The sequence below is a fragment of the Schistocerca serialis genome, chromosome 6, assembly GCF_023864345.2.
Source record: "Schistocerca serialis cubense isolate TAMUIC-IGC-003099 chromosome 6, iqSchSeri2.2, whole genome shotgun sequence".
Lineage (NCBI taxonomy): Eukaryota > Metazoa > Arthropoda > Insecta > Orthoptera > Acrididae > Schistocerca > Schistocerca serialis.
Genome location: NC_064643.1, coordinates 628135812 through 628159384, shown reverse-complemented (window position 1 = coordinate 628159384; position 23573 = coordinate 628135812).

Genomic DNA, 23573 nt, shown 5'->3' with positions numbered 1-23573 from the left:
TCTCTCTACCGTTCCACTCTCGAACGCTGGAAAAACGAGCACTTAAATTTCTCTGTGTAGGCCCTGATTTCTCTTGTTTTATCGTGATGATCATTTCTTCCATGCAGGTGGGTGCCAACAGAATGTTTTCGCAATCGGAGGAGAAAACTGGTGATTGAAATTTCAAGAGAAGATCCCGTCGCAACGAAAAACGCCTTTGTTTTAATTATTGCCACTCCAATTGGCGTATCGTGTGTGGCACTCTCTCTCCTATTTCACGATAATAAAAAACGAGCTGCCCTTCTTTGAACTTTTTCGGTGTCATCCGTCAGTCCTCCTGATGAGGATCCCACACTGTACAGCAATACTCCAGAATAGGGCGGATAAGTGTGATGTAATCAGTCTCTTTAGTAGGCCTGTTGCACCTTCCAAGTGTTCTGCCAGTGAATCGGAGTCTGTGGTTTGATCTACCCACAACATTTTCTATGTGATCGTTCCAATTTAGTTATTTGTAATTGTAATCCCTAGGTATTTAGCTGAATTTACAGCCTTGTCTGAATAATTTTGCAATTCATTTTGATCATCTGATGACTTTACTAGACGGTAAATGATAGCATCAACTGTAAAGTCTAAGAGGGCGGCTCAGATTGCCTCCAAAATCTAACAGCAGAGAGACTTTAACACTTCTTTGGAGAATGCCAGATATTAATTCTGCTTTATTCGAAGACTTTCCGTCAGTTACTGCGAACTGTGGCCTTTCTGACATGAAATCAGGAATCCAATCCCACAACTCAGAGGGTACTGCGTAGTCATGAAATTTTATTAAAAGTCGCTTGTCAACAGGCTTCTGGAAATCTAAAAATAGGAAACTAATTTGATATCCCCTGTCGATAGCACTCATTACTTCGTGAGAATAAAGAGCCAGTTATGTTTCATAAGAGTGATATTTTGTGACCCGTGATTTAAATTTATGTCCAGAGAAGATACTCTACGCACACACTGTTGAAAGCTAAGGCTGGTAATGACCAGAAACAAGTGAACATCGGTCTGAAGTGTCACATCGTCTTTCGACACAGCTACTTCCAGCAGCCACCACTCTGAAACTCTTCATAACGTGAACAAGAAATACAAATTATATGTAGGCACTGTTACAATGAGAGTGTTGACGTAGGTCGACAAATTACTGTAGTATGACTAGAACAACATTTTACTTTAAAGGGAAAACAGGTGCTACATCGCATTAACAACTGAAAGCCTTATTTTATGCGCCAGTCTTTTTCGAAATCTGCGCTTTTGTTGCGCCTCACCTCGTTACAGCATGCTGAAATAGCGTGGAGACAAGGTGCGATGCTGCTTTTTGACGATTCTGCATTAAAAATAATGTCTCCAGATACGTAATAGATGTACGAGGGCGAGTCAAATGAAAACCTTAAATATTTTTTAAATATTATTTATTGTGCAGAAGTGGTACAAATCTGTATCACTTTTCAACATAATCTCCCCCACGCTCAATGCAAGTCCTCCAGCGCTTACAAAGTGCATAAATTCCTTTAGAAAAAAATTCTTTTGGTAGTCCGCGCAACCACTCATGCACCACGTGGCGTACCTCCTCATCAGAACGGAACTTCTTTCCTCCCATTGCGTCTTTGAGTGGTCCAGACATATGGAAATCACTTGCGGCAAGGTCTGGTGAGTATTGTGGATGAGGAAGACACTCGTTTCCGGTTGGTGGAAGTGAACCCAGGTTTCGTCCCCAGTAACGGTTCTTGCAAGGAAGCCATCACCTTCTCGTTCAAAGCACCGAAAAAGTTCACACGTCGTTCTCGCCTTTCAGGAGTCAGCTGCCGTGGCATCCATCTTGCAGACACTTTGTGAAACTGGAGCACATTGTGCACAATGTGGTGCGCTGACCCATGACTAATCTGTAAACATGTTGTAATGTCATTCAGTGTCACTCGGCGGTTTTCCTTCACTATGGCTTCAACTGCTGCAATGTTCTGTGGAGTCACAACTCGTTGTGCCTGACCTGGACGAGGAGCATCTTCCACTGAAGTCACACCATTTGGGAACTTCCTACTCCACTCGTAGACTTGCTGCTGTGACAAACATGCATCACCGTACTGAACCTTCATTCGCCAATGAATATCAATAGGTTTCACACCTTTACTACACAAAAGCCGAACAACAGAACGCTGTTCTTCCCTCGTGCAAGTCGCAAGTGGGGCGGCCATCTTTATACTGATACTGCTACGGTGTGTGTGCATCTGCACTATGCTGCCACCTGCAGGCCATTCTGCACGCTGTTTGTAGCACGCTCACCAACTTACCGGATAACGGCGCGAAATTTCGATTTGTTATTATAAATTTAAGGTTTTCATTTGACTCACCCTCGTATTACAGGAAAAAAGACTCCCATTTGTCGTGAGCTTGACGCCGTGGGATTGCAGTTCCAAGGTACGCATAATATGAAATACGCGTGAATGTATTTACAGAGTATATTTATACAATGCCCTACACGATGGCACTTGCGAAACATTTTCAGTTCAGTGATTGATACGACACAGTTCAAAGCTTATTCACAGCAAAGATAATTATCGAAATGTTCAAATCTAATGTCGTGCACACCCATTGTTTGACTAGTGATTCACTGCTTTGCATACATCGCACACGGAAAACTGTCATAGTTCATCCACACATAAAATCGGAGCGCGCAGTTAACCCAGTAGTAATAACTGTCTGCAGTTCACACAATACGTTACACTTACTGATTTAAAGGTTTTGGCCGTGTCTTTACGGACAATAACTAACATATCAGCCACGCCATGACCCAGCAATAAGCGGTCTCCCAGTCACCGCCCTCCCACTCAGCTGTTTAGTTTCGATTCTCGAAAACAGGCTCTCATTTACTATATGAATGTGTGGTGTTTTTTATTTTGGCCATGTCCGAAAGAAAAGGCATCATACATTCATATAATTGGTTTGCCTCGATGGGCAACAAACCCACCGCCTCCAGTGCGGATGCACTATTACGTTCGACCTGCACCGGGAATCTCAAAGTAGCGAGCATGGAGTACTTGTATGGAGACTGCAGATAGGTGACTCTAGGTGGGAATGTGTGTTGGTCGGGGGGCATGCCCAAATAGTCCGCGCAATTGTAACGAAACGTATCCACGTGGTGCAGTGATTAGCGCAACCGCTTAGTAAGCAGAAGATCCTGGCTTCGAATCCCCCTCCAGTACACATTTTTATTCATCGCCACTTATTGCGCATAGAGTTTCCATGTAGCTGACATCAATGGTTCCTCCCCTTTCCTTTTTTTCCCTCCCCCATACCCTCTCACCACTTTCAATTTGAGAAGAATTTATTTTCTTTTAATATTTGAATGTATTTACATTTATTACTAAATATAATGGATAAAGCAAAATAATGAAGGCGAAAGAAATATTTATATGTCCTCCCCAGGCCGGCCGATGTGGCCGAGCGGTTAAAGACGCTACAGTCTGGAACCGCACGACCGCTACGGTCGCAGGTTCGAATCCTGCCTCGGGCATGGATGTGTGTGATGTCCTTAGGTTAGTTAGGTTTAAGTAGTTCTAAGTTCTAGGGGACTAATGACCTCAGCAGTTGAGTCCCATAGTGCTCAGAGCCAACTACCAGTTTCAAATACCCAATGATTATAACGCATTCATCATTTTTTAGACATTGAATTCGAATGAAATCTTCCACGATCGCCGTCAGTAATGTATGATGGCCACTGAAAAGTAATGCCTCCAGACTTTTTATGTAAAGGACCAGAAAGCTTCAAATAACACAAACTTCGTTAACATTCTACATCTTTGGTCTACATTTCTACACGTTTTCAATCCTCTGCAGCTAGAGGGCTCCGAATTGTAGCGTGTAACACGGCGGTGTGTAAAGAAACTACACACAAAAAAAATTGCATCAACTCGGTTCCGAGAGTTCCGGAATCTGCACAGGAAATTGGAATAGAGATCAACATACAGCAGTACACACCGGTACCTCTGATACCCAGCAGCACGTCCTCTTGCATTGATGCATGCCTGCATTCGTCGTGGCATACTATCCACTAGTTCATCAAAGCACTGTAGGTCCAAATTGTCCCACTACTCTACGGCGATTCGGCGGAGATCCCACAGAGTGGTTGGTGGGTCACGTCGTCCATAAACAGCCTTTTTCAATCTATCCCAGGCATCTTCGATAGGTTTCATGTCTGAAGAACATGCTGGCCACTCTAGTCGAGAGATGTCGTTATCCTGAAGGAAGTCAGTCACAAGATGTGCACGATGGGGGCGCGAATTGTCCATAAAGACAAATACTTCGCCAATGTGCTGTCGATATGGTTGCAATATCGATCGGAGGATGGCATTCAGGTATCGTACAGCCGTTACGGCGCCTTCCATGATCACAAGCGGCGTACGTCGGCCCCACATAATACCACCCCAAAGCAGCAGGGAACCTCTACCTCCCTGCACTCGCTAGACAGTGTGTCTTTGGCTTCAGCGTGACCGGTTTGTCTCCAAACACGTCTCCGACGATTGTCTGGCTAAAGGCATATGCGACACACATAGGTGAAGAGAACGTGACGCCAATTCTGAGCAGCCCATTCGGCATGTTGATGGACCCATCTGTACCACACTGCATGGTGTCGTGGTTACAAAGATGGACCTCGCCACAGACATCGGGAATGAAGTTCATCATGCAGCCTCTTGCGCACAGTTTGAGTCGTAACACGACGTCCTGTGGCTGCACGAAAAGCATTATTCAACATGGTTGCGGTGTGTATGTCGGTGCCGGAGAAACAGGGTGCTGTAATCAAATTTCTAATTAGATAGTTCTCCCACTCATGAAGGACGTTCTCCTTCAGATGAACAATGCAAGAACGAAACTTCCTGGCAGATTAAAACTGCGTGCCGGACCGAGACTCGAACTCGGGATCTTTGCCTTTCAGGGGCAAGTTCTCTACCAACTGAGCTACCCAAGCACGATTCATGCCCCGTCCTCAAAGCTTTAGCTGCGCCAGTACCTCGTCTCCTACCTTCCATACTTCACAGAAGCTCTCCTGCATTCATTCTAGAATGCGAGACCAATTATGTGCGCTGCGACATACGAAGCTATCTGACGCCTTGTGTTCACTGACGATATCCTCCATACCGTTCCGACTTGACCTCATTCGATTTCCATCTTTCCAAAATTTAAACTACACTTTCGAGTACTTCACTCTGATAGTGATGAATTGGTGCAAGCTAGCATGGCGTTGTAGCTCCATCAACGAAGTCGAACATTCTACAGTGACTGGTCTCTCGTTGGCAGAAACGTGATCGTCATAAGAGTGACTGTGTTGATAACTAAATACGTACATATGAAGAATAAAAATGTAGTGTGTTAATAAAATTTTTATTTAAAAACCTTTAAGTGTTTTCACATAAAAAATTCGCTGCCATTTCTTTTCAGCACGCCCTCATACAACGCTAGTTAGCAAGCAGCAGTGACGTTGGAAGCGCACAGTGCAGGCGGTCATAACGCAGCCAGTGCGGCTCTGGTGACGTCGTCCAGTGCCGCGCCTCGACGTGGGCAGCGATCGCTCCTCCGTTATACGAGTACAGTAACTGGACATGGCTAGCTGCCCGATGCCCACGCGGTTCCCCAGCGCCTCACTGGGCCCACTCCCCCGTCAGCTGACTCGGCTGCGCTGCGCCACCGCTTCTACACCTCGGCGATACTTGGAAGCTTCTTCCCCCCAGTTGTGATACAAAAGCTACTCTATTCTTTCCGAGGCTGTCTTTCTAATTAATCGGATTTTGCAGGCGTGCCTCAATCTGTCAAAACGGAATCCTTACAGGTTTGGTTTGTTGTCCATCTGTCTGTCTGTTACAAACTCGTTTTCTCAGGAAAGGGTAGACATATCAAGTTCAATTTTGGTCATATTTTAATGTCTGTGACCCCTTGGAGTTGCCAGAATTTTAAGTTCCTAAATCACTTCAGTCAAAAAATACGGCCATTTAAGTGGCATATTTTGATACTCGAAAACTCACTCATCAAAACCTGTAGGGTCCTTCTCGTTGACCTACAATTATGAAATTTAGCAGGAAGCAAGGTTTCGCAGTGCAAATAAAGAAAAAAACTGAAAATTGTTAATTTGTTATAATATCAAACGAAAAAATATTCTTTTTTTCCATCCATCTGTTCGTCTGCTAAGACTATTTTCTCTGGAACAGTGAGGCGTATCAAGTGAAAATTTACGTCACATACTAAGGTCTATGGTCCCTTGCAGGTGTACAAAATTTAAGCATCTGCGCCAGTGTAATCAAAAGATTCGCTCATTTATGACACATATTTAGATACTTGCAAACTCACTCGTCAAAACCTGTGGGGTAGCTCCCATAGAACTATAATCACTAAATTTGCAAGAAGCAAGGTTTGACAGAACAAGTAAAGTAAAAAGTCTACAATTTGTTATATTGTATGTATATCACATAAAAAATTTCGTTTGCCATTTGAACCTACATTGTATTCAACATCCGTCATCATAACACGCGAACATTAATGCAAGAAAATATAAAATGCAGCTTGTTGTCATCTTTTAGTAAGTAAATAAAAATGTTTCATTAAATTTTCTCTGTCCACACACACAAACTGCAGCCCCCTGCTCGCTCATTTTTTACGTCCAGGCTAGTCAGAGGGACTACTGTAGAGATATTGATACGGTCTTGGAATTCCCGGCACCATTATCTTGCCGATACCGATAACAGGCAAAACTCGTTCAGATTTTGGATTCCCAGGATAGATGAACGATTTATATACTTAAGTTTGTATGGAACTCTCAGGGCTCGAGTCCTCCTTGCACTTGGCTAACTTTGTCTTTTTTTCACGAGCTTAACATGTTTTGGTCTGGTCACGTTACCCATCTGCAGTGTTTGTCTGTCAAATAACCCACCTCCGTAGCGACCGTTAAAATGCACGTTTGTGCAGTGGCGCTCTACTCAGAAGTAATCAGTTCGAAGCCTAGTAGGAGGAGAAATCTTTACAGCCATTATTAGGCCAGCAAGGAGGTGGCATAAAGTTCATAGTCGCCAGAGTTTCTGCCAGTGTTCTGTATTACACTGAAGAGCCAAAGAAACTGGTACATCTGCCTAATACCGTGTAGGGCCCACGCTTGTACGCAGAAGCGCCGCAGCACGTGCCATGGACTCGACTAACGCCTAAGGTAGTGCTGGAGGCAACTGACAACATGAATCCTGCAGGGCTGTCCATAAATCCGCAAGAGTACGACTGACTGGAGATCTCCTCTGAATAGCACATTGCAAGGCAACCCAGATACGCTCAATGATGTTCATGTCTGGGGAGTTTGGTCGCCAGCGGAACTGTATAAACTCAGAAGATATTCCTGGGGCCATTCTGTGGCAATTCTTGACGTGTGAGGTGTCGCATTGTCTAGCTGGAATTGTCCAAGTCCGACGGAATGCACAATGGACATGAATGGCTGCAGGTGATCACAGGATGCTTACGTACGTGTCACCTGTCGAAGTCGTATCTAGACGTAACAGGAATCCTATATCAATCCAACTGCACACCATTACAGAGCCTCCACCAGCTTGAACAGTCCCCGCTTACATGCAGGGTCCATGGATTCATGAGGTTGTCTGCTTACCCGTAAACATCCGTCCGCTCGATACAATGTCAAACGTGACTGTTCCAACCAGGCAACATGTTTCCAGTCATCAACAGTCCAATGTCGGTGTCGACGGGCCCTGGTGAGGCGTAAATCTTTGTGTCGTGCAGTCATCAGGTGTATACGAGTGGGCCTTCTGCTCCGAAAACCCATATCGATGACGTTTCGTTGAACGGTTCGCACGTTGACGCTTGTTGACTACCCAGCACTGAAATCTGCAGCAGCTTGCGGAAGGGTTGCACTTCTGTCACGTTGAACGATTCTCTTCAGTCGTAGTTGGTCTCGTTCTTGCTGGATCTTTTTCCGGCCGCAGCGATCTCGGAGATTTGATGTTTTATCGGATTGCTAACATACACGGTGTACTCACGAAATGGTCGTACGGGAAAATCCCCACTTCATCGCTACTTGGAGATGCCGTGTCCTCCAGCTCGTGCGCCGACTGTACCACCACGTTCAAACTCATTTAAATCTGGATAACCTGCCGCTATAGCAGCAGTAACCGACCTAACAACTGCGCCAGACACTTGTCTTACATAGGCGTTGGCGACCGTATCGTCGTATTCTGCCTGTTCACGTATCTCTGTATTTGAATTCGCATGCCTGTACCAGTTTCTTTGGCGCTACAAGGGTGTATTCCATACCTCTACACACGGTCCCATGGAGTGAAGGCACGTGACACAGTTCATTGTGATCCGTCCATTGGATGCCGACGTTGAGCTGGGCGGCCTCTTTCTTGCTATTCGAGAGGAGTACGCTATGCGGCGTCACCGTCTTTCACCCTCTCCCTTCTCGAGTCATCACAGAACACGAACGTGAGGCCGCAATAAACGCGCAACCATTACTGTCACCTACACAAAACAGATACAATTAAGACACCCATTGTCTGCGAAGTAAGAAAACCGTTTCCAGTTAGGTTTCATAACATATCGCAGAAAGTCAACGGATAACGACCTTTCCAAGGACGCTCATTTCCTAAGTACGCGACTGACATAGATTTTCACTTAATGTAACTTAGACATTCGTTCTGCACACGTAACATGGCAATCGACGGCACTCACGTGATGACTGTGTCCGTCCCTAATAACCTCGACGTCGACGTGACGTTAAACCCCAATCCTCCTCCCTTAACGCTTGTGAAGTACTCTCACTATGATCTACACGATATTTACATTTAATATAGTGCTGTTTCCAAACGTATTGCAAATGCTACGTTTCGAAAGTACTAAAATCTGATCTATCGACATTAACAAAGTAATTGCGTAGCTTCACTTTAACACTTGGTGTAACTTCACCTTCACGCTTACTTGAGTTAAGCATCACTCATTTCACTTTTTAAAAGTGTAGTATCACTTTGCTTTATGCAGTAATTAGCTCACAAGTACTCTTATAGAACTAAGACTATGCTGGAAAGCAATCAAATTCTTAAATAAACATAAAATAAAATTGTTATATTGCTTCAAGTGCCAAAATTACTCTTCGGACTAGTTAAGGTAAGATTTAAGCTTCTACTATTTAATAAAATTAAAACTGAAACTTCCTGGCAGATTAAAACTGTGTTCCGGACCGAGCCTCGAACTCGGGACCCTTGCCTTTCGCGGGCAAATGCTCTACCAACTTTTTTTATCTTATTTTGTTCGTTTTAGTTCGTTGCATCTGCTCGGGGCGGACGTCGCAAGACGGCCGTTTGAGTTCGTCATTGATCCATTAACTCAGTTTTTTTATTACAGAGGGTAGCTAACCCTCTTACCGAACACGCTGTTACTTTGACGTCAAATTTGAACTTTGTTTATTCTCTCTCTCTCTCTCTCTCTCTCTCTCTCTCTCTCTCTCTCTCTCTCTCTCTCCCCCCTCTCTCTCTCTGTCCCTCTCTGTGTGTGTGTGTGGGGGGGGGGGGGTATTATGCCTTATTTTCTGTACAGTTCCATTAATTCAAATGGTTCAAATAGCTCTGAGCACTATGGGACTTAACATCTGAGGTCATCAGTCCCCTAAAACTTAGAATTTCTTAAACATAACTAATCTTAGTCAGGGATTTTCTCTGCCTCGTGATGACTGGGTGTTGTGTGATGTCCTTAGGTTAGTTAGGTTTAAGTAGTTCTAAGTTCTATGGGACTGATGACCATAGATGTTAAGTCCCATAGTGCTCAGAGCCATTTGAACCATTTTCTGACTAATCTTAGGACATCACACACATCCATGCCCGAGGCAGGATTCGAACCTGCGACCGTAGCAGTCGCGCAGTTCTGGACTGATGCGACTAGAACCACTCGGCCACCGCGGCCGGCGTTCCATTAATTTCTTAAGTATTATGTATTGTGTGTGTACTGAACCGGGGACCTAGAAACGACGGAGAGACTTCGGCCCCGTCGTAGTCGTTAGTGGTTCACAACCCCACAACAGGCTACAGCAGTCCACTCACCCCCCACCGCCACCCCATACCGAACCCAGGGTCATAAATGCCCAGTGTAGCGTAGCCGTTTGTAGTAAAAAAAGAAATGGCTCTGAGCACTATGGGACTTAACATCTGTGGTCATCAGTCCCCTAGAACTTAGAACTACTTAAACCTAACTAACCTAAGGACATCACACACATCCATGCCCGAGGCAGGATTCGAACCTGCGACCGTAGCAGTCGCGCGGTTCCGGACTGAGAGCCTAGAACCGCTAGACCACCGCGGCCGGCGTTTGTAGTCATTGTTTCCCCCTTCTACTAGTACCTTCAGTATGAGGGAACTTTCTACTATAGTAAGTGTATAGTATAGGCTGTGGCTAGGTTTTATTATTTATATCTCCGTTTCTCTTTTATTTACATACAGAAAAGAAAACAAACGCACGTAGGGAGAACGAAAGTAAACAAGTTCAACTTTAACGTCAAACTGATATGTGAACAAGTGAACATCGACAGGGACTGGACACACAGTGTTCAGTGTCATCGACGTAAACACTGTGTTGTGTATAGCGAAAATGTCTTACTTGCGAGTGAAGTTCCGAAAAAGGGTGTGTTGTGTTTGTTGACGCATTTCAACAGCAGATAAGAATGCGGATGAGAACGAGTGTTTCGAAAGTAATTGTAAGTAGTCGAAAAATATAGTCGCGAAATATTTTCGCACTACGAAATTACGTTTAGAGCTAAGATGATTTATTAACTCGTCAACGAAACTGAGTCACATCATTCAGTTGCAAATGACAAGCTACCAATATACAGTAATGTAGAGGGGCTCCTACATAACCCAACAATGTAGAAAAATTGAGGTAATAAGAACAACAGACAAACTGTTTTAGGCCTAATTTCACCAGAATAGTTATTGTTTGAAACGTACTTACATTTTTGTGAACTGAATAAGGAGTTCCCATTGACGATGGCACAAGATGCTGAAACATGTCGTGGATGATACAAGAAAGAGGTTTTCTGTGTAAGAGGCGTACCTGCAGTCTTTCTGACAGCATTTGTTCTGACAGCTCCATATATATTCGCAGCAAAAACTGAACACATGTTATATGGAATATTTTATTCGAAGTATTCTACACTGCCGCTTCCTAGACTACTTACTGTTCCTTCTTGAACACCGTGTTTAATGCAAAAGATAAGGAAGGCGCTGTAACGGTCCTCTGGGGAACGCCCAGTGCTACTTTCGGATGTGGCAGTGAGCAGGCGGCACCGCTCGGTGTAGCAGTACCAGCCAGCTGCCCCACAGCGTTGGCAGAGGCGGCATTAAAGGCGTGGAGCTCCAGAGGAACGGCAAGCGGCTTCCTCTCACCGAATTAACGACGCTGCCTCTCAGAGGTCGTCACTGACGCAAGGCTAACCTCGTCGCTTGCAATTTTGGAACGGCGCTTAATTAAATCGAGATTCTATTTCAGATCTAGCGCTGCGATGTGCGGCCAAAATGTCTCCATTAGTGCGAGTCTGTAATGAAGCTGTTACTTCGCAAGGGGCGGTTCAACTAAATGCAGCCTGTCGACGTGGAAGACGCCAGAGAAGCCACACTGGGACTCCCGCCCAAGTTCCGTTAATTAGCAACGTCTTTGCAGTAAAGCATTCTAAGGGACCAGCATGCTGCTGTACACTTCAATAACGCGTGTTCCGTTTGCTAATACGAGTTAAAACATTAGGAACATGGCATTTACTTTCCGTTTGCTACTAGTATTTCTTGAAATTTTCAGTCAGTCTGTATTTAATTCATGTTCATGTACTGACGAATTAACGACACGCTGATGTCCGTGTTTACTTTATATTACTTAGCCTGCTTATCACTCACCTTTTTCGAACAACGCGCCGTAAACACTCTGCTGTAAGTAATTCATTTCCAAATCTAGCATTTTCCATATCTGTCAAACACTCATCCTCTTTCGTTTTGAGCTGGTGTTATATTGCCTTTGTAGTATTTTTTTATATAAAATCGAAAAACTTGAGAGTCTAGTGTGGAGTCCCACGTGATATTTGAAAATATCTAAAAAAGCTTTTAATAATATAACTTCTGACGGTAATGCAGAAGAATGGGTATCCAGCACAGTTGATTGGAACATTTCAAAATGTCTATCACAAAATATCAACAGCTTCGGATCTAGACATTCATATGGTAAATTAAATTATAATTAATGAGGATGTGAGACAAGATTTCTGAGTGTCTCCCACGCTTTTGTAATGTTTCTCTAGCTGATTTTCTGAGGGAGTGGAAGGATGAAGTAATGAGCGGATTTCTCAAGAGTACTGACTCGGTACGAAAGTCTGTTTTATATGTTCATGAACTGCTCGCTACACAAGGAACAGAAAGAGACTTAAAAAGAGCGGTGTACAGATTACATCTAGACTGTCAAGTGTATGGACCACCAACATCTAAGCCGGCGTGTTGGCCGAGCGGTTCTAGACGCTTCAGTCTGGAACCCCGCGACCGCTACGGTCGCAAGTTCGAATCCTGCCTCGGGCATGAATGTGTGTGATGTCCTTAGGTTAGTTAGGTTTAAGTAGTTCTAAGTTCTAGGGGACTGATCACCTCAGATGTTACGTCCCATAGTTCTCAGAGCCATTTGAACCATTTTGAACCAACATCTAACAGCAAAACAAAAGTCATGGCGTTCCTACGTAATGACTCTGAACGATTGAACCTGAAACTTCATATCTGTAGGTTATACTTTCATTTTGGACTTTTGAAATGTTCTCAGGTACTCAGATGGTGTGAAGTTTCGACAAGGTGACTCGTTGCTGTCCACAACCGGTACTGAAAATTGATTGTTTTCTGCTCTGAGCGGTCTTATATTCTTTGTTCTAACCGTTAACGTAGATACTGACACCATGATACACACCACTAATTCCGATCAGAGTTGTGGTGCAAAACAGAAATTCCTGATTAACAAGACAAGAAATGAAACGCAGTTGAAATTTTTTAAACAATAGCTATTCACACCCTGCTACCCTGAAACGAAACGTCAGGACTTACAAAACAGGAAGCACCGGCCCTTTCGTCCCCTAAAATGGGCTCTCAACGAGCTGCAAAGCGGTGCTCTCTGAAATTCCGCACAGAAATGAGGACATAAACAATGAATCTGATGTATACAGGTGGAAAGACTCCATTCAGACGAAATTTAGTATCGACAATGTGATTATTCCAGCAGGTTGTATAGATTTAAATATCTTGGTCATGTGAAATGAGACAATTTGAGAGACTTTAATGGCCTCATACTGATATGATTTTATGTATATGGACTGATGCAGCGAGCGAAAATTTGTACCAAGGTTGGGAATCGAAAGCGGGTCTCCTGGCTTACTAGTCTAGGTTAACGCACATGTACAGAAAGAAGGAGACCCAGGTTCGATTCCCAGCCTTAGTACAAATTTTTGTTCGGCGCTTCAGCCTATATTCATAAAATCATATCTGTATAGGAGCAGTAAAGTCTCTGAAGACGTGCCACTTCATTTGTATAAGTCCCTGCACATGGTTTTCGGGCTGGATCCTCCATTTACGTTCGATGCTGTGGTGCTATTCCAGAACATGGAGAGTCTAAGCAATTCTGTTCGTGGGTAAGATGGAATTTAAAGGGGACTGGGGCGGCGGTGAGAATTTGGACCGATGAGGGAGGCGTGCCAGGGTGATCCTTGCAGTTGTGTGGACTGCTGTGCCTAGGTGACCCAGTGGATGCCGGCACGGTAACTCAGCGTGTTCGGTCAGGGGGCTAACTGCCCTCTGTAATAAGAAAAAGAACTGAATTAATGGATCAACTACGAACTGAAACGGGTGTCTTGCGACGTCCGCCCCGAGCAGATACAACGAACGAAATCGAACAAAATGAAATTAAGATTTAAAAAAAAAAGTGGCTAGCGCACCTGCCTAATAAGCAGGAGCCCAGGGTCCGATTCCTGGCCTTGGTACAAATTTTACCCCACCACATCAGTCTGTATACATAAAATCTTGGTCGTCACATCTTCGTGAAAGTGTGACACAGACACTGAAGACAGCACATGGAGGAGCTTGAAAAGGAAGCAGGCTGGAGTGCTGAAGACGCAGACAAGTGTCCGTTTGGGAACTATCTTTTTGTAAATAACTCTACAGCAAGATATGTAATATTTCAGATCGTAAAGTGTGAAATGAATTATTCAAATATTACAATAAAGTCAGAAAAATGAATAAGTAGGCACTACAGAGTTTTTAGGATGAGATATAGATAAGCATTTGACGTCAGGGATCACATAGACACACTGTGTAAAAAGGTAACCTCATAGATCGCCCTGATTCGCAAAAGAGCAAAACTTGTGGATGAGAAAGTTCTCGTGACAGTTGCCTCGTCAGTCAATTAGTCTCATGTTCCTTGGATCTTTTGTACTGTTAACCGTAACTGTGAGGAATGAGCCATTTTACTGCATATTTATATGGAAATACAGTGACATGCTGACTATTTGTAAGTATTTCTTTTCGTTCTCTTCCCACCCACACCTTCTGCAAATTAAAAATCAAATGGGTCTGAGCATTATGGGACTTAACATCTGAGGTCATCAGTCCCCTAGAACTTAGAACTACTTAAACCTAACTAACCTAAGAACATCACACACATCCATGCCCGAGGCAGGATTCGAAACTGTGACCGTAGCGGTTGCGCGGTTCCAAACTGAAGCGCCTAAACCCGCTCTGCAAATTACATAAATAAAAATTCTTGTAGGTAAATTTGATGTCTGTCAGGTTTTTTTTTTTTTTTTTTTTTGGTATGTGATCAAAATGTTTGATGGCAGCAGTTCTGTTAAAGACAACTAAAGTCATATTTTTCTTCTCCTATTGTAAGTATGTACATAATTGTGCCTACAATGGTCCTACTAAATTCTGCAAGAGAGGCGCTCTGCATCGCGGTGTAGCTTGCTCGCCAGGTTTCGAGAGGGTGCGTTTTTGGATGAGGTATCGAATATATTGCTTCCCCCTACTTATACTTCCCGAGGAGATCACGAATGTAAAATTAGAGAGATTAGAGCGCGCAAGGAGGCTTTCAGACAGTCGTTCTTCCCGCGAACCATACGCGACTGGAACAGGAAAGGGAGGTAATGACAGTGGCACGTAAAGTGCCCTCCGCCACACACCGTTGGGTGGCTTGCGGAGTATCAATGTAGATGTAGATGTAGATGTAGATCTATGGGGAAAGTACAAGTCCAGTTTGAAAAATGTAATATTTCAGGAAAGAACAGGACATTATGACGATGTGTTTACTCTAAATATATATCAAATTATTAGGATAGTTGGAAAGAAGTGACACATATTTTCTAAATATGAAATACATACCAACGCAACAAGAGGAAGGAAAATTTCTTATACAAGATAGGCAAAGATCAAACTTGCAATGAGTGCACCAGATAACCAGGGATAGTCTGAGTAGCTCAATAAAGTAAATAAGACTCATTAAGCTCCTTAAACAGTATGAAAGAATATATCTAATGTAACTAAATTTAAAGTATCAGATTCACCCGGAAATGTTGCCATTCGAGGGCCAGACTAACCCCTTACCTACAAGGCCATGTTTTTGTGTCAGCATCGCGCTGGGTTGCGTGCACGCTGTAGCAACACTCTCAAACGGAAATTTTTTGGGATATGACGTGCTAAGTCGTGGGACTTGTAGGGTGGCATTGGTGTTGTAAAGCGTTGAACTGCGTGACAAAGCGTTTAACGCTGTGAGCAGCAAAGTTGCTTTTCAAATACGGAAAATCTGCAAGAACGTGAAGTGTGTTCCCGTACGCGGAAGTGTGATCGACCCTTCTCTGATTTGTATAGGGGACTTTTGCATTTGAGCGTATTTGTAATTGCTCGGCAGGATGAGCCGTCTGTCAGAGCGTGGAACCACTGTCTAGCTAGAGGTAACGTTCGGTGAACGAAGTAAACTTGGTGAGGTTCAATTGAAGTCAGTACATTACATTAGTTGTCGTGGAAATTTAAGTGTGGTGTTTTCTGTATGACCTTTTTTCTATTGACTCATAACTGCTTTTTTTCGTGGAGGGGTTAGTACCCACGTTCCGCTACAGACTGAAACTACGCAAACATTCTGTGAACTCTCTCACACTTTCATACAGAATTTACCCTAGACACAGATGGATGGGGTGCACAGATTCCGTCCAGGGCGCTGAATAGGAAGCTGTTGACCTTAGATGTTTAGCCTCCTTGAGCCCTTAATCAGCAGTAGTAGCGTAGCCGGCTGGAGGCGGTGTATGAACGACTATTTCAGCGCGGTGGTTGTAGCTCGGAATTAACCTGAAAGTGGTTAGGTACCACAGTGCTTTTAATCAATGGCAAGTTTAGCCCTGTCTCGCGGACCAAAGCGAGGCGGAACTGACTGGATAGTGCTTCTGTGAAGAGAATGGAACCCGGTCCCTCAATATACGTTTCCGATGAAATCCTCCCTAGCACTGTGTCGCGCTATCTGTCTCGGGAGCCACACAGCGTAGAGTCCAGTCGCGGATGCGTGTGGCACTTCAGCTGAAGCTCACAGAAAGAACGAAACGAATGTTGCAAGATCTCAGGCTAAATACAAGTGTGGAACGCGATTTCCAAGACTTAAGACTATGGGGAGGAGCTAGAGGAGAAGGGTAAGTTGGGCATGATGATCGTTTCCAGCTATGGTGTATGTTAATGAAAGTCGTCAATAAAAAGTAAGGTTTAATTCTGCATTCGAAGTCGATGAAATGAGTTTTCCAAGTGTCCAGTGAAGGACTGTTTCCAAAATAAACGACAAGGGAAATGTTAACAGTGAATTTCATGACTCAACAGAGAAATGTAGAATACCAAAACAAGTGGAACAAAATGCACAGGATAAGTATGAAAATTGGGTATGAATTTCATGACTCAAGAGAAATGGAGAATACCGAAAGAAATGGAACAAAATGCTGAGCGGAAGTGTGACAATTGGGTATGAAGTTCATCAATGCTGAATACCCCCATACGAGGAAGTTGTGTTTTTCTGATACAGTTATCAAAATAAATTTGGCATATTGTTATATTGTCAATAAAGGACGTAATAGCAAACAGAACTGTTTTTTTCTTTCAGATGCAGCCACAGGAAAATAAATAAAAAAGATCTGCATTCACATGTACACTCTGCAAACAACCCTGAGGTGCCTGACAGAGAGTATCTCCCATTGTACCAGTTATTAGGGTTTCTTCCTTTTCAATTCAAGTATTTAGCGCGGGAATAATGATCGCAGTAATTATTCTAACCTTATCTTCACGATCCATATGTGACCGAAACGTAGCGAGCTGTGATATATTCCAAGAGTAATAATTGAAAGCTAGTTCTCGAAACTTTAAAAGACCTCCTCGGTTTAGTTTACGTTTACGTCTACGTTTATGAGTCCTCTAGTTCAGTTCCTTCAGTGTCTCTGTAACACTCTCTCACGAATTAAACAAACCTCTGACCATTCGTACTGCTGTTCTCTACATACATTCAATATAGCCTGTTAGTCCTATCTGGTACGGGTGCCACAGAATCAAGCAATATTCTAGAACCGGTCGCACGAGTGATTTGTAAGCAATCTCCTCTGTAGATTGATGGTACTTTCCTAGCATTCTTCTAATAAACCGATGTCTACCACCTGCTTTACCTACGACTGAACCCATGTGATCATCCCATTACATATCCCTACAAAGTGTTACACCCAGATATTTGTATGAGTTGGCCGATTCCAACAGTGACTCTCTGATATCATAGTCGTACGGCGTTTTTTCGTTTTGTGAAGTGCACAGTTTTAGATTTCTGAACATTTAAAGCTAGTTGCCAATCCCTGTACCACTGTGAAATCTTATCAAGATCTGACTGAATATTTATGCAGCTTCTTTGAGGTAGCACTTTATCATAGATAACTGCGTAATCTGCAAAAAGCCTGATTTTATTATTAATATTGTGTGCAAGATCATTGATATGCAACATGAATAACAGAGGACACAACACACTTCCCTGGGGCACGCTCGCTGTTACTTATAAAAAGTCCTTAATCCAGTCACAAATTTCACTTGTTACCTCATATGATCCTACTTCTGACAATAACCGTAGGTGCGGTACTGAGTCAAATGCTTTTCGGAATTCAAGAAACTGTAATGTCTCTTGCAGCGGTCTCTACGCGATATTTTCAGAAATTTTATAAATTATATAACTCAGTACACATCTCGAAATATCTCTTCTGATCTTACCGATTATCAACGCAAAGTAGTTTCAAGCCCAATTATTCCTTGGAGCGTCCATTTACTCCATGGAATAGCTTCTCTGCTATCTATGTTTTCTCTTATGAAAAGAATGAAGGAAAGCTTGCCGATTAGTCGTGAAAGGAGGAGGATGTATATGTATGTATTGTTGAGCTAGTCGCCATCTTGATGAGATTCTGTATGAGAAGGAATTTAATACATGAACTAAACTAAAGTAAGTGTGTTCACGTATTATTTAACTGATTATTATTGACAGTGTCTGCTTACTACGCTGTGTTGCACGGGATCAGTGGGGAACGTCTGATTTACACTGGACGAACCTGCCGTTTTGTATGCTCAAGATATCCAGCTTATTACTTTCAATAAATAGGCTAACACGGTCTTACCAACAGATCTCCAGTCTTCCCCATGTGATCACCGAAAGTTAATAATTATTACAAATGTTTCCAAGAGATCGACTGACAATTTTCGTCGCACCGAGACTTCGAAATTGCTTCACTGCCTTATGGAATTTAAGTTAAGCTCAATTTAATCAGGATAGAACAGTACTGAACTGTGCGAATGTGATAAGCCTGCTTTGTGAATGAAAATTCCCTTAACATACACCGAGCGAGGTGGCGCAGTGGTTACACACTGGACTCGCATTCGGAAGGACGACGGTTCAATCCCGCGTCCGGCCATCCTGATTTAGGTTTTCCGTGATTTCCCTAAATCACTCCAGGCAAATGCCGGGATGGTTCCTCTGAAAGGGCACGGCCGACTTCCTTCCCCATCCTTCCCTAATCCGATGAGACCGATGACCACGCTGTCTGGTCTCCTTCCCCAAACCAACCAACCAACCTTAACATACGGATGTTTTTACTATCCTGATCAGTGAAGCTAAATGAGGCCGGTGTGAGAGAGGTTTTTTAAATTTTAGGTTCGACAAAAAAAAATATTAAAAAACACTGCATCAACCTGGTTGCCTTGATGCAAAGCTTTCGGTATGTCATGTGAGGAAAGTGCGAGTTGCGTTTCATATGATCGATGTTTTCGAAATCCATGCTGGTTGGCACTGAGGAGGTCATCCTGTTAAAGATACCTCATTGTGTTTGAACTTAGAATATTTCTAAGGTTCTACAATAGATCAATGTCAAGGGTATTGGACTGTAGTTTTTTTTATCACTTCTGCTATCCTTCCTGTAGACGGGTGTGACTGTGCCTTTTCCCGTAAATGGGAATGGTTTTTTCTTCGAGGTATGTACGATAGATTATAGGTAGAAGAGCGGCTAACTCCAGCCGCAAATTCAATACAGAATCTGACAGGAATTCCATAGCAGTTTGTTCAGTTTTAACACTTCCAGCTGCTCTCAACACCAATGACACTAATACACACATCAAAAAAACTTTTGCGTTAGCCTGGTTCCTAGAACTTCTGAAGATAGACGTTGACTGTGGATATTGTATCATAGACACAGTCCCTTTGCCTGTTCAGAGAGGTCACTAAACCCGCCCAAAGATGTAAACAACCAATCATGAGCAGTGCCTATAACGGAGATGGGGTCCGACAGCCGATCAGTACCTGCCAATCCACCAGGAAGGAGGTACACGGCTCGTGTTGTCTGTAGTTCAACCATGCCTAGACGGTCAATACCGCGGTTCGATCGCGTCCGCATTGTTTGTGCCAGGAAGGGCTCTCAACATGGGAAGTGACCAGGCGTCTCGGAGTGAGCCAAAACGATGTTGTTCGGACATGGGGGAGATACACAGACAGGAACTGTCGATGACATTCCTCGCTCAGGTCGCCCAAGGGCTGCTACTGCAGTGGATGACCGCTACCTATGGATTATGGCTCGGAAGAACCCTGACAGCAACGCCTCCATTTTGAATAATGCTTTTAGAGCAGCCACAGGACGTCGTGCTACGACTCAAACTGTGCACAATAGGCTGCGTGATGCGCAACTTCACTCCCGACGTCCATGGCTAGGTCCATATTTGCAACCACGACACCTTGTAGCGCGGTACAGATGGGCCCAACAACATGGCGAATGGACCACTCGGGTTTGGCATCACGTTCTGTTTACCGATTAGTGTCGCACATGCCTTCAACCAGACAATCGTCGGAGACGTGTTTGGAGGCAACCCGGTCAGGCTGAAAGTCTGAGACACACTGTCCAGCGAGTGGAGCAAGGTGGAGGTTCCCTGATGTTTTGGAATGGTATTATGTGGGGCTGACGTACGCCGCTGGTGGTCATGAAAGGGGCCGTAACTGCTGTGCGATACGTAAATGCCATCCTCTGACCGATAGTGCCACCATATCGGCTGCATAGTGGTTAGGCATTTTTGTCTTCACTTACGACAATGCCCCCCCCCCCCCCCCCTCCATCGTGCCCACTTTGTGAATGACTTCCTTCAGGATTACATTGACTCTCGGCGACATTCTCTGCAACGTCCGCCTGTCTCATTCGCTGGCCCGTTGGAGTGACTTACTAAATCTCTGATCGTACGTTCTTGTTGTCCAAACCATACTGAAGCAACGAAACTCTTGTCGTGGTGATGAGTAAGTACTGCTATGTTTACAGGTGACACGGTGGTCACAGACTGCACACACTGCACCCTCACTATATAAACATGGACTGCTTCCACTAGAATTACATCAGGTACAAACCAACGTATTGGTATCATAAGCTGTTTCTGAACCACAACTTTCAATTTCAAAGTTTCGGAAATATGCAACATTTATTTTGGCCATTAAATTTGGCACTGTGACCCGGAGGAACAGTAAGTGGTCGGAATATACAGGGTGTTTCAAAAATGACCGGTATATTTGAAACGGCAATAAAAACTAAACGAGCAGCGATAGAAATACACCGTTTGTTGCAATATGCTTGGGACAACAGTACATTTTCAGGCGGACAAACTTTCGAAATTACAGTAGTTACAATTTTCAACAACAGATGGCGCTGCAAGTGATGTGAAAGATATAGAAGACAACGCAGTCTGTGGGTGCGCCATTCTGTACGTCGTCTTTCCGCTGTAAGCGTGTGCTGTTCACAACGTGCAAGTGTGCTGTAGACAACATGGTTTATTCCTTAGAACAGAGGATTTTTCTGGTGTTGGAATTCCACCGCCTAGAACACAGTGTTGTTGCAACAAGACGAAGTTTTCAACGGAGGTTTAATGTAACCAAAGGACCGAAAAGCGATACAATAAAGGATCTGTTTGAAAAATTTCAACGGACTGGGAACGTGACGGATGAACGTGCTGGAAAGGTACGGCGACAGCGTACGGCAACCACAGAGGGCAATGCGCAGCTAGTGCAGCAGGTGATCCAACAGCGGCCTCGGGTTTCCGTTCGCCGTGTTGCAGCTGCGGTCCAAATGACGCCAACGTCCACGTATCGTCTCATGCGCCAGAGTTTACAACTCTATCCATACAAAATTCAAACGCGGCAACCCCTCAGCGCCGCTACCATTGCTGCACGAGAGACATTCGCTAACGATATAGTGCACAGGATTGATGACGGCGATATGCATGTGGGCAGCATTTGGTTTACTGACGAAGCTTATTTTTACCTGGACGGCTTCGTCAATAAACAGAACTGGCGCATATGGGGAACCGAAAAGCCCCATGTTGCAGTCCCATCGTCCCTGCATCCTCAAAAAGTACTGGTCTGGGCCGCCATTTCTTCCAAAGGAATCATTGGCCCATTTTTCAGATCCGAAACGATTACTGCATCACGCTATCTGGACATTCTTCGTGAATTTGTGGCGGTACAAACTGCCTTAGACGACACTGCGAACACTTCGTGGTTTATGCAAGATGGTGCCCGGCCACATCGCACGGCCGACGTCTTTAATTTCCTGAATGAATATTTCGATGATCGTGTGATTGCTTTGGGCTATCCGAAACATACAGGAGGCGGCGTGGATTGGCCTCCCTATTCGCCAGACATGAACCCCTGTGACTTCTTTCTGTGGGGACACTTGAAAGACCAGGTGTACCGCCAGAATCCAGAAACAATTGAACAGCTGAAGCAGTACATCTCATCTGCATGTGAAGCCATTCCGCCAGACACGTTGTCAAAGGTTTCGGGTAATTTCATTCAGAGACTACGCCATATTATTGCTACGCATGGTGGATATGTGGAAAATATCGTACTATAGAGTTTCCCAGACCACAGCGCCATCTGTTGTTGAAAATTGTAACTACTGTAATTTCGAAAGTTTGTCTGCCTGAAAATGTACTGTTCTCCCAAGCATATTGCAACAAACGGCGTATTTCTATCGCTGCTCGTTTAGTTTTTATTGCCGTTTCAAATATACCGGTCATTTTTGAAACACCCTGTAACTTCAGTACGCAGTCCCACTTGTACAATGATATTTAATAGACGCCAGTTTCGGGTGTTGAGAATGAATTTTGAAGTTTAAATTCGTTAAGTGGCACTTTAAAATGCGTGCTTCACATTAGAAATCTGTTTTCAAAAATTTCATTATGTAAGTGGCTTTCTACGAGGGGCGTTCAACAAGTAATGCAACACGTTTCTTTTGCTTGCAAATTTCGTTTGAAAATTTGCGGACTTTGTTGTAGGACACTACGGAATGTTCCCTCATTAGCCGATACAGTTTCATGAAATTCCAATGGGTGGCGGCGCCATACGTAGGCTTCAAAATGGAGTCTTTAACGGAGGTGCGTTCCAAGAAGAGCTGTCATTGAGTTCATTCTGGCGGAAAATCACAGCTTCGCAAACATTTGTAGGTGCTTGTAGAACATCTACGGAGACCTGGAAGTGAACAAAAGCATGGTGAGTCGTTTGGCGAGGCGGTTGTCTTCGTGACAAGGTCGGGCAAACCTGTCCGATCTCTTCCGTGCTGGCCGGGTATGCACAGCACGTTGCAATGCTGGAAAGTGCTGATACTCTCATTCGAGAAGATCGACATAACACAAACACCTCGCTGCTCAGCTCGTCGTCTGTGTTGGTACTACCGACACACTCGTCCACCGGTTGGGGTAGTCAAAGGCTGGTGCCCGCTAAGTTCCTCGGCGCCTAACAGAAGACGATAAAGAGCAACGAAGAACCGTCTGTGCTCTCCACTGGGAACTGTGCTTTGATTATGGGGAGTTTATTGACGCAGCAAGGCGCTGGCTCCGACGTCGACCAGCAGAATGGTACCACGCGGGCATCCAAGCGCTCCCCGTAATGTGACGTAAGGCCGTCGCATTGGACGGAGATTGAAAAACAGGGTTTTATAGCAAAATAAA